General features: G+C 39.5%; 1 long non-coding RNA gene across 1 annotated transcript; it reads left to right on the forward strand.

Moving 5' to 3' along the window:
• The first annotated feature begins 6,453 nt into the window (after window positions 1-6,453).
• Window positions 6,454-9,707, forward strand: LOC121864403. Its single transcript, XR_006088576.1, has 3 exons — window positions 6,454-6,538; window positions 9,166-9,264; window positions 9,468-9,707. It is a non-coding gene; the product is annotated as an uncharacterized LOC121864403 (long non-coding RNA).
• Window positions 9,708-10,246: the final 539 nt, after the last annotated feature.

A 10,246-nucleotide genomic window follows, 5' to 3' on the forward strand; every position in this document is an offset into this window, starting at 1 on the left:
GTCACGTCTCAAGACCAAGTGTAACTAAGTAGAAGTTCACAATGTCAAGCAGAGATAAAAAGTTCTCCTGTGAGGAATGTGGCAAACAGTTTGGCTTCAAGTCTACTCTTCAGAGACATTTACTTGTACACAATGGTGTGAAGGAGTTTGAATGTGAGGAATGTGGGAAATGTTTCTCCCAGAAGAGTGATCTCAAGAGACACATTCATGGACACAATGGTGTAAAGGAGTTTGAATGTGAGGAATGTGGGAAATGTTTCTCCCAGAAGAGTGATCTCAAGAGACACATTCATGGACACAATGGTGTAAAGGAGTTTGAATGTGAGGAATGTGGGAAATGTTTCTCCCGGAAGAGTGATCTCAAGACACACATTCTTGGACACAATGGTATAAAGGAGTTTGAATGTGAGGAATGTGGGAAATGTTTCTCCCGGAAGGATCATCTCAAGACACACATTCTTGGACACAGTGGTATAAAGGAGTTTGAATGTCAGGAATGTGGGAAATGTTTCTCCCAGAAGAGTATTCTCAAGACACACATTCTTGGACACAATGGTATAAAGGAGTTTGAATGTGAGGAATGTGGGAAATCTTTCTCCCAGAAGGGTCATCTCAAGACACACATTCTTGTCCACAATGGTATAAAGGAGTTTGAATGTGAGGAATGTGGGAAATGTTTCTCCCGGATGGATCATCTCAAGACACACATTCTTGGACACAGTGGTATAAAGGAGTTTGAATGTCAGGAATGTGGGAAATGTTTCTCCCAGAAGGGTCATCTCAAGACACACATTCTTGTCCACAATGGTATAAAGGAGTTTGAATGTGAGGAATGTGGGAAATGTTTCTCCCGGAAGGATCATCTCAAGAAACACATTCTTGGACACAGTGGTATAAAGGAGTTTGAATGTGAGGAATGTGGGAAATGTTTCTCCCGGAAGAGTATTCTCAAGAGACACATTCTTGGACACAGTGGTATAAAGGAGTTTGAATGTGAGGAATGTGGGAAATGTTTCTCCCAGAAGAGTATTCTCAAGACACACATTCTTGGACACAATGGTATAAAGGAGTTTGAATGTGAGGAATGTGGGAAATCTTTCTCCCAGAAGGGTCATCTCAAGACACACATTCTTGTCCACAATGGTATAAAGGAGTTTGAATGTGAGGAATGTGGGATATGTTTCTCCCACAGCTGTCGTCTCAAATGTCATAAACTTGTGCATGAAAAAGAACAGAATTCAATAAATGTTTGAATGACTTTAACAGAAGGTAAATATGACACACAAACTTGAATACAGTGATATACATCAATATAAAACCACTTGAACAAACTCTATGAATGTAGCAGAAATAAAGACAAGTGACAAATGCCACTTTTATAGATATTAAACCCAAGTTATCTGCTCTTAAGATGTAAATTACTTCTACCATGGCCTTAGTGTAGACATTTGGTGTTGGTTAAATATCACTCATAATAATACTCCATTTTGTTTCATCAGCCTTTTTAATAATGTTATTTACAGTACAGTAGTGAACAAAGGTTAAACTTATCGTCTAAGGGCTTAAAATTTCACCTTTACTGGATAAGTTGTGTTGAACAGAGATGAACTCTCATTTACTATAATTTGTGCATCAATACTTGTCAACTGTGTACGTCTGTCTTTATTTACACGCGACGTAAGTTTTATCACAAGTACGTACATTAACGCAGGTAGTAAATGATCTTGGTAAAGTAGTACAGTGGTGGTAGACCATTTGTTATAGTCAAGGTGTTGTCATTATCTCACGGAAACTCTTCAATCTCTGTTGAAATTGTACGTAAATATTTGATGAGTTTTGCTCAACTCTGACGAGATATTTTGATATTTTATCTTGACTAAAATGGTTGGTAGTTTTGATTCATGTTTTAAATATATTCTTTCATCACTTATAGATATATGGTACCATTGTCTGGTAAATAATGGGTAGGGTTCATATATAGTAGCTGGTGTTATGGGGCAGATGAACTTTAACACCTCTTAACTGTATATAATATCATGTTTAATATATTGTTCAGTTAGCATCTTGTGCCTTAGTTAGGTAACTCTTCTTGGTTATATATCAATTCATCCTTGGGCAGTCATTTTCTTAAAGTAGCCAATGCTGAAATGCCAAACTCTGGGTTAAAAATTTGTTTTTTGATCATGTTAAGCAGAAGACTTGGTTAAATTAACATACAGTATTTAGATATTTGCTGTTCTTATATACAACTTTTCCTAATAGTACTGGCATGTGTTTATCTAACAATGGTATTTAAAAAAATCATTGCTACAAGAATGGCATTAATTTTGTGGACATGAATATAGAGTTTTATGTAAATACTGTGTACTGCATACATTAGTACAGGTCCCTATAATCTCTTGTGACTCTTATTACAGCTGCATAACGTTCACACTCACCGCACTAAGGGAGTATCTAAGTTTTCTATTGGGTAGTGTCACAGTAAACACTCTGAAGGGGTAATTTGTATGTTGTATTATACCAGTGTCTGTGTATATAATGTGAAGTGTGTGTACTGATAGTATTAAGGGAGAACTCAAGGCACTGTTGTATGTTGTATTATACCAGTGTCTGTGTATATAATGTTAAGTGTGTACTGATAGTATTAAGGTCAGTTATTTTGTATGGAGAAGAAGAGACCTTTATTTATGGGAGAAGGTCAGTTATGTTTGTGTGGTGCTGTGACCTTAATTGCTTGGGGAAGGTCAACTATTTTTGTATTGTCACAGAGTGCAGTATTTTGATTATGTCTAAAATAATTAGATAAAACTACTGGTTGGTGTTTCACCCTTCCTTCCACCCTCAACTTTGATTAATGAAAAACACAAACTCTCACTGCTAGACTAAATTCACACTGCTAGACTAAACTCACACTGCTAGACCAAACTCACACTGCTAGACTAAATTCACACTGCAAGACTAAACTCACTGCTAGACCAAACTCACACTGCTAGACTAAACTCACACTGCTAGACTGAACTCACACTGCTAGACTAAACTCACACTGCTAGACTGAACTCACACTGCTAGACTGAACTCACACTGCTAGACCAAACTCACACTGCTAGACCAAACTCACACTGCTAGACTGAACTCACACTGCTTCAGTAGACTAAACTCACACTGCTAGACCAAACTCGCACTGCTAGACTAACCTCATACTGCTAGACTAAACTCACACTGCTTTAGTAGACTAAACTCACACTGCTAGACCAAACTCACACTGCTAGACTAAACTCACACTGCTAGACTGAACTCACACTGCTAGGCTGAACTCACACTGCTAGACCAAACTCATACTGCTAGACCAAACTCACACTGCTAGACTAAACTCACACTGCTTCAGTAGACCAAACTCACACTGCTAGACTAAACTCACACTGCTATACTAAACTCACACTGCTATACTAAACTCACACTGCTAACTAAACTCACACTGCTAGACTAAACTCACACTGCTAGACTAAACTCACACTGCTAGACTAAACTCACACTTCTAGACTAACTCACACTGCTAGACTTCTTTGCCAGCTCCCCAAAGAACAACTACACATACTGTCCTGCGGTCTGGTGGCTGCGACCCTAAGTTAAGAAGTAAACCCTAGTATTAAGTGACCAATTAAAGGGCAGTATAACTGTATACACTTGGCCATGATGTTCCCCAAACATAAATATCTTACAGAATGAGATATAAGTATTTAAACTATTGCTGAATACTTTATTACAACCCCAATATTGTAGAACATGTGTACAACAGGACATGATAGTGAGAGGTACTCAAACACTCTTCTCAGGTGTGTCTCAGGCCAACAGGACATGATAGTGAGAGGTACTCAAACACCCTTCTGAGGTGTGTCTCAGGCCAACAGGACATGATAGTGAGAGGTACTCAAACCCTTCTGAGGTGTGTCTTAGGCCAACAGGACATGATAGTGAGAGGTACTCAAACACCCTTCTCAGGTGTGTCTCAGGCCAACAGGACATGATAGTGAGAGGTACTCAAACACCCTTCTCAGGTGTGTCTCAGGCCAACAGGACATGATAGTGAGAGGTACTCAAACACCCTTCTCAGGTGTCTCTCAGGCCAACAGGACATGATAGTGAGAGGTACTCAAACACCCTTCTCAGGTGTGTCCCAGGCCAACAGGACATGATAGTGGGGGTGCTCAAAGCACACCCTTCTCCGATTGTGTCTCAGGCCAACAAGGACCTTGCGATAGTGAGAGGTACTAAAACACCTTCTCAAGGTGTCTCTTCTGATAACAGGACATGATAGTGAGAGGTACTCAAACACCCTTCTCAGGTGTGTCTCAGACCAACAGGACATGATAGTGAGAGGTACTCAAACACCCTTCTCAGGTGTGTCTCAGGCCAACAGGACATGATAGTGTCGCGATCCCACTACTCTTTATACTTGGGGAGTGAATCCTACCCCAAGTTATTAACAAATAAAGGTACAAACAGGGAACACGGCAATAATTATCTCCACCAAATACCTACTCAACTAAATGTACTTGAAAAAGTAAGAACAGTTGAAATAAGTGAATTACAAAATGGAAGATAATTAATTAATTCAATTTATGTTCTAAAGGGAGTAATGCCTAGCAAACATGAATTTAAGTGAATAAGTAATTGTATAATAAAATAAGAGTGATGCCGGAAGGGCGAAACTATACTGTAAGGAGTTAGACCAAACAAATATTACTTAACATTACTATATTACACAAGACATACGAAATATATATATACAACAATCAATACAAAATGATTATCCCTACCAAACAGGAGATACCTTACCACCAGGATCCCTTCCTAGGCCTAACTAAACGTGTCACTAATACCTGATACCCCTAGGGCATTGCAGAAGACTTGATAAAGCACTTAGACAAAGGTCAAGGCTAGAGAACGAATAGACACGTCTAACTATGCCACGGATTTTCGCTACTGGGGAGCGTGGCGTGGGTACGCCGTGGAGGAGCGTCTCATATCACGTGATCTAGACATTTGCTGGATATTTTATATAATTAATTAATATTACTCTTGAGTTGACTTAACAGAGTAAGACAATGATGCATATAAATTACATACATAAATATACAATTAACCTAAGTAGCTAAGAACAATAATAATATAATAAGTACAATTAACAATTATTAGTAGCTTGCGTGAAATGGAAGCGTGAACAGATGCAGCGAGTTCCCGAGCGCCCAGGCTCGTGACAATAGTGAGAGGTACTCAAACACCCTTCTCAGGTGTGTCTCAGGCCAACAGGACATGATAGTGAGAGGTACTCAAACACCCTTCTCATGTGTGTCTCAGGCCAACAGGACATGATAGTGAGAGGTATTCAAACACCGTTCTCAGGTGTGTCTCAGGCCAACAGGACATGATAGTGAGAGGTACTCAAACACCCTTCTCATGTGTGTCTCAGGCCAACAGGACATGATAGTGAGAGGTACTCAAACACCCTTCTCAGGTGTGTCTCAGGCCAACAGGACATGATAGTGAGAGGTACTCAAACACCCTTCTCAGGTGTGTCTCAGGCCAACAGGACATGATGGTGGGAGGTACTCAAACACCCTTCTCAGGTGTGTCTCAGGCCAACCAGGACATGATAGTGAGAGGTACTCAAACACCCTTCTCAGGTGTGTCTCAGGCCAACAGGACATGATAGTGAGAGTGCTCAAACACCTTCTCAGGTGTGTCTCAGGCCAACAGGACATGATAGTGAGAGGTACTCAAACACCCTTCTCAGGTGTGTCTCAGGCCAACAGGACATGATAGTGAGAGGTACTCAAACACCCTTCTCATGTGTGTCTCAGGCCAACAGGACATGATAGTGAGAGGTACTCAAACACCCTTCTCATGTGTGTCTCAGGCCAACAGGACATGATAGTGAGAGGTACTCATCATTCAAGATGGACTTAATTGATAATAATATAATTGGTAGTTGATTATTATTTACTTTTAATATTATACGTAGTTATTGTTTAATAATTATTGCTGAATAATTATGTAGTTTTAGACTAATAGACTAATAGTTACCGTTAATAATATTATTTATGAATAGTTAAAATAGCGAGTTTATTATGGTGTTTTAAGCTTATATATTGTGTTATATATTAATAAAATATTAATGAATAATTTTAAAATAGTTAAACAATAAATGTTATTGTTTTAATTTATTTTAGTGTTTTTGTGAATGTTGTCACGCCATTCGGTTCTCCAGCCACTGACTTAAGTTTAGTTTAATATTAATATATATCTAATAGCGGGAATTTAATGAATAATAAAACATTATAATTAAAGTATAATTTATTTATATTATGTATCATTTATAAATAAAATGCTTTTATTATAGTATTAATAATAAAAACTTGTAGTTAGTGAAAGATAAGAGAGAGAATCGGACAAGGTGAAGCTGGTCAAGGTGGCGTCCCGTTTATTGTTGTTAATTTGTAGTAAATGTTAATTTGTGGTCCTTCCTCCCTCCCTCGTGGTGAGTTAACATTATGTATGGCCGTGTTAACTAGACACAGTACAGTAGAACATAAGAATGGCGGGGCAGTCCACCCAGCCCCTATTGCTCATATAAACATCCAACCTATGGTTGAACTAGGTCCATCTGGGACCAACTAGGCCCATCTGGGACCAACTAGGCCCATCTGGGACCAACTAGGACCATCTGGGACCAACTAGGCCCATCTGGGACCAACTAGGCCCATCTGGGACCAACTAGGCCCATCTGGGACCAACTAGGCCCATCTGGGACCAACTAGGCCCATCTGGGACCAACTAGGCCCATCTGGGACCAACTAGGTCCATCTGGGCCCAACTAGGCCCATCTGGGCCCAACTAGGCCCATCTGGGACTAACTAGGCCCATCTGGGCCCAACTAGGCCCATCTGGGACTAACTAGGTGCGGTGTAGGCATATGGTGCAGGTATATAGTGTGTTTATGGTGCAGGTGTGTGGTGTAGGTATATGGTGCAGGTATATTGTATGTTTGTGGTGCAGGTGTGTGGTGTAGGTATATGGTGCAGGTATAGTGTGTGTTTGTGGTGCAGGTATATAGTGTGTTTAAGGTGCAGGTGTGTGGTGTAGGTATATGGAGCAGGTATAGTGTGTGTTATTGGTGCAGGTATATAGTGTGTTTGTGGTGCAGGTGTGTAATGTGTTTATGGTGCAGGTGTGTGGTATAGGTATATGGTACAGGTATAGTGTGTGTGTGTTTGTGGTGCAGGTATATAGTGTGTTTATGGTGCAGGTGTGTGGTATAGGTATATGGTGCAGGTATAGTGTGTGTTATTGGTGCAGGTATATAGTGAGTTTATGGTGCAGGTGTGTGGTGTAGGTATATGGTGCAGGTATAGTGTGTGTTATTGGTGCAGGTATATAGTGTGTTTATGGTGCAGGTGTGTGGTGTAGGTATATGGTGCAGGTATAGTGTGTGTTTGTGGTGCAGGTATATAGTGTGTTTATGGTGCAGGTGTGTGGTGTAGGTATACGGTGCAGGTATATAGTGTGTTTATGGTGCAGGAGTGTGGTGTAGGTATTAATTAACAGGTAGACGGTGAAGGCAAGTGGACCAATAACTGCTGCTGCTTATTAATGTAAACTACTGGAGGAAATTGTCAATGGAACAATGTTAAGGAAATAGGTTGATAGTTTGAGGTATTTTATTACTTTCCTGTTGAGTATTTGTTACTTTTACATTTGATAAGTTTTGTTACTTGTGGAGTTTGTTACTTTTACGTTTGATAAGTTTTGTTACTTGTGGTGTTTACATCACTTTACGTTTGGGAATTGTTACTTTTCTGTAGTTTATTACTTTTAGGATAATTTTATGATAATTTTGTCAAGTTACTTTTGTTATATTATAGTGGACACTGTTTGTGGTAATGTTAGTAAATGGATGTTTTTTAAATAAACGCTACTTAACATTTGTGGTTATGAAGGACAGACCTAACCAAACAAACCTACCTCACCTAACTTCTCCGGTATATTAAACAGAAAAAACTTACTATACGGTGATATTTGAGACATTTTCTGGACGTGAGATGATACAGCAGCATCGGCACTATGGCGGGTTAGTCCTATATATTAACCAAGGTGGGATTTTGGGTCATTTTTATTTTGGGAAAGATTTTTTTATTTGATCTAAGTAAAAAAATTTGGTTATAAGAATGTGGTACTTTATATTTATGGCTAAATTTCTGTTTGTAGTAAAATATTAGCTTTTGAGACATTTTGGGAACTTTACTGTAGAGTTGCAGTATATATTTTGACAAGAAATTTACATTTTGTCACTGTATTTGGTGGGATCCTAACCTAACCAAATCGTGTGAACGATGGTGAGGTTTTAATTCTCGGGGAAAATATCAATTTGGTGGGATTCAAACCTAACCTAACCAAATCATGTCTTCGATGGTATTTTAATTCTCTGGGAAAGGAAAAATCGCAAGACGCTTCACAATATCGGCGTTTATAGATAATTAAACCCTTATGGCAGTGGGATATAACTTGTGAATTTACCAGGTGTTATCCATTAGTGACTAGTAAGTGGTATTAAGAAAGTTGTTGACCAGAGTTAACTTGTGGTCCTTCTGCAGCTCTTCACAGTCTGCTTGGCTCTTGATTTCCCGAAATAATTTGGCGTCATTTGCAACATTTTTATGGAGGAGTGTACAATGTCAGGCATGTCATTATGAAACAAACAAACAACAGCTGGCCCAATACACTGCCCTGTGGTACCCCACTTGTGACAGGTACGGATGACGATTTCGTGCCATGAATCGCCACACACTGCTTGCAGTCATGTAGAAAGTCTTCTACCCACGCGAGGACATTTCCTCTAATTCTGTACCCTTCCAGTTTGATTTTCAGCCTTCTTCGGGTACACTGTCGAAAGACTTGGTAAAATCTAGGTAAATATTGTCTATATTACCACCTGTTCCAGAATATGGGTCCAAATATCCAGTACCTTGAGCAATTGTGTTAAGCAGGAGCGCCCCGGCATAAAACCATGTTGGCAATCCTTTACAAGGTTGTTTCGTCTCCAACATGTTGGAACAAAAAATTATCTGAGTTTCTACAAAAAGAGTAACAGGGTTATTTTGTTTACAGTGTACGGCTCCAATTGGTTGTTACTGTAGTGTTAAGACAACTATCATATTGCTGCCTCGCTGATCGTGGTTAATGAAGTTCCTCGTGTCATTCGTCGAGGTAAGATTTTCTAAAGTGTTTCATTATTTTCTTTAATAAGTTTTATGGAAATGTCTTAATTTAACCATAATATTGTATTTAAATGCTTAAAGATTTAATGAGTTCCTCTATAATATAATACTGTACAGTACTGTATACTTATTATATAATATTAGTGCCCAGAGTATTTAATTTATTAGTTGCTAAAATGTTATTAATTCCAGGAAGGTGACGTGAAGATGTAAGATATGGGCCACAAGACGAAGGTTTGTTTTGGTTAACGGGTCTCTTGCTGCACCACATTGGAAACTTTCTGTTATAACCTAAGGTACAGTACAGTGTATATCTTTGTGGTTTTAGTTTTTATTAAGGACCTGGGATCACCGTTTAAAAATTCAAGTGAACCCTCACTTTACGCGGTCAATTGAACCCACGGCGGCCCGCGTAAAGTGAACAACATAACATATGGGATTAATTGAAATAGAGACCGGGCCGACCCCCAAACTCCACTTTTTCAGACACAATACCTACGTTGTAGTAAAAATAACATCTTAATTTTATGATGGTATGCACACACAATTAATAATTAAGAGAAATATCAAATAATATTAGGTTTTTTAACACTTACATTAATGGAAGAGATGGCTGGGCACACGGGGATGGGAGGTTGGTTCCGAGGCAGAGGGCAGATTATTGGCCCTCACCCGTGTCACTTGTATCAATTGTATCACTATCCACCACAGAGGCTTGCAGGGCCTCTTTGTCAAACCCCTCAAAGTCCATATAAGTCCATATCCTCACTATCATTATCACTTACTTGGGCCGGCTGTGGTGTGTGGCGGGCGAAGAACTCGGTAATGTTTTGATGACTGGGCGACCTTGTGCGCACCCTGCTCGCGCCTCTCTCCACGTAAAAGGGTACACACACCGCGGAAAGTGAGCATTCCGTGTTCGGCAGGGTACCACGTAAACGTGGAAACGCGTAATGTGGGACCGCGTAAAG

The sequence above is a fragment of the Homarus americanus genome, unplaced genomic scaffold (assembly GCF_018991925.1).
Source record: "Homarus americanus isolate GMGI-L3 unplaced genomic scaffold, GMGI_Hamer_2.0 scaffold58674, whole genome shotgun sequence".
In the NCBI taxonomy this organism is placed as follows: Eukaryota; Metazoa; Arthropoda; class Malacostraca; order Decapoda; family Nephropidae; genus Homarus; species Homarus americanus.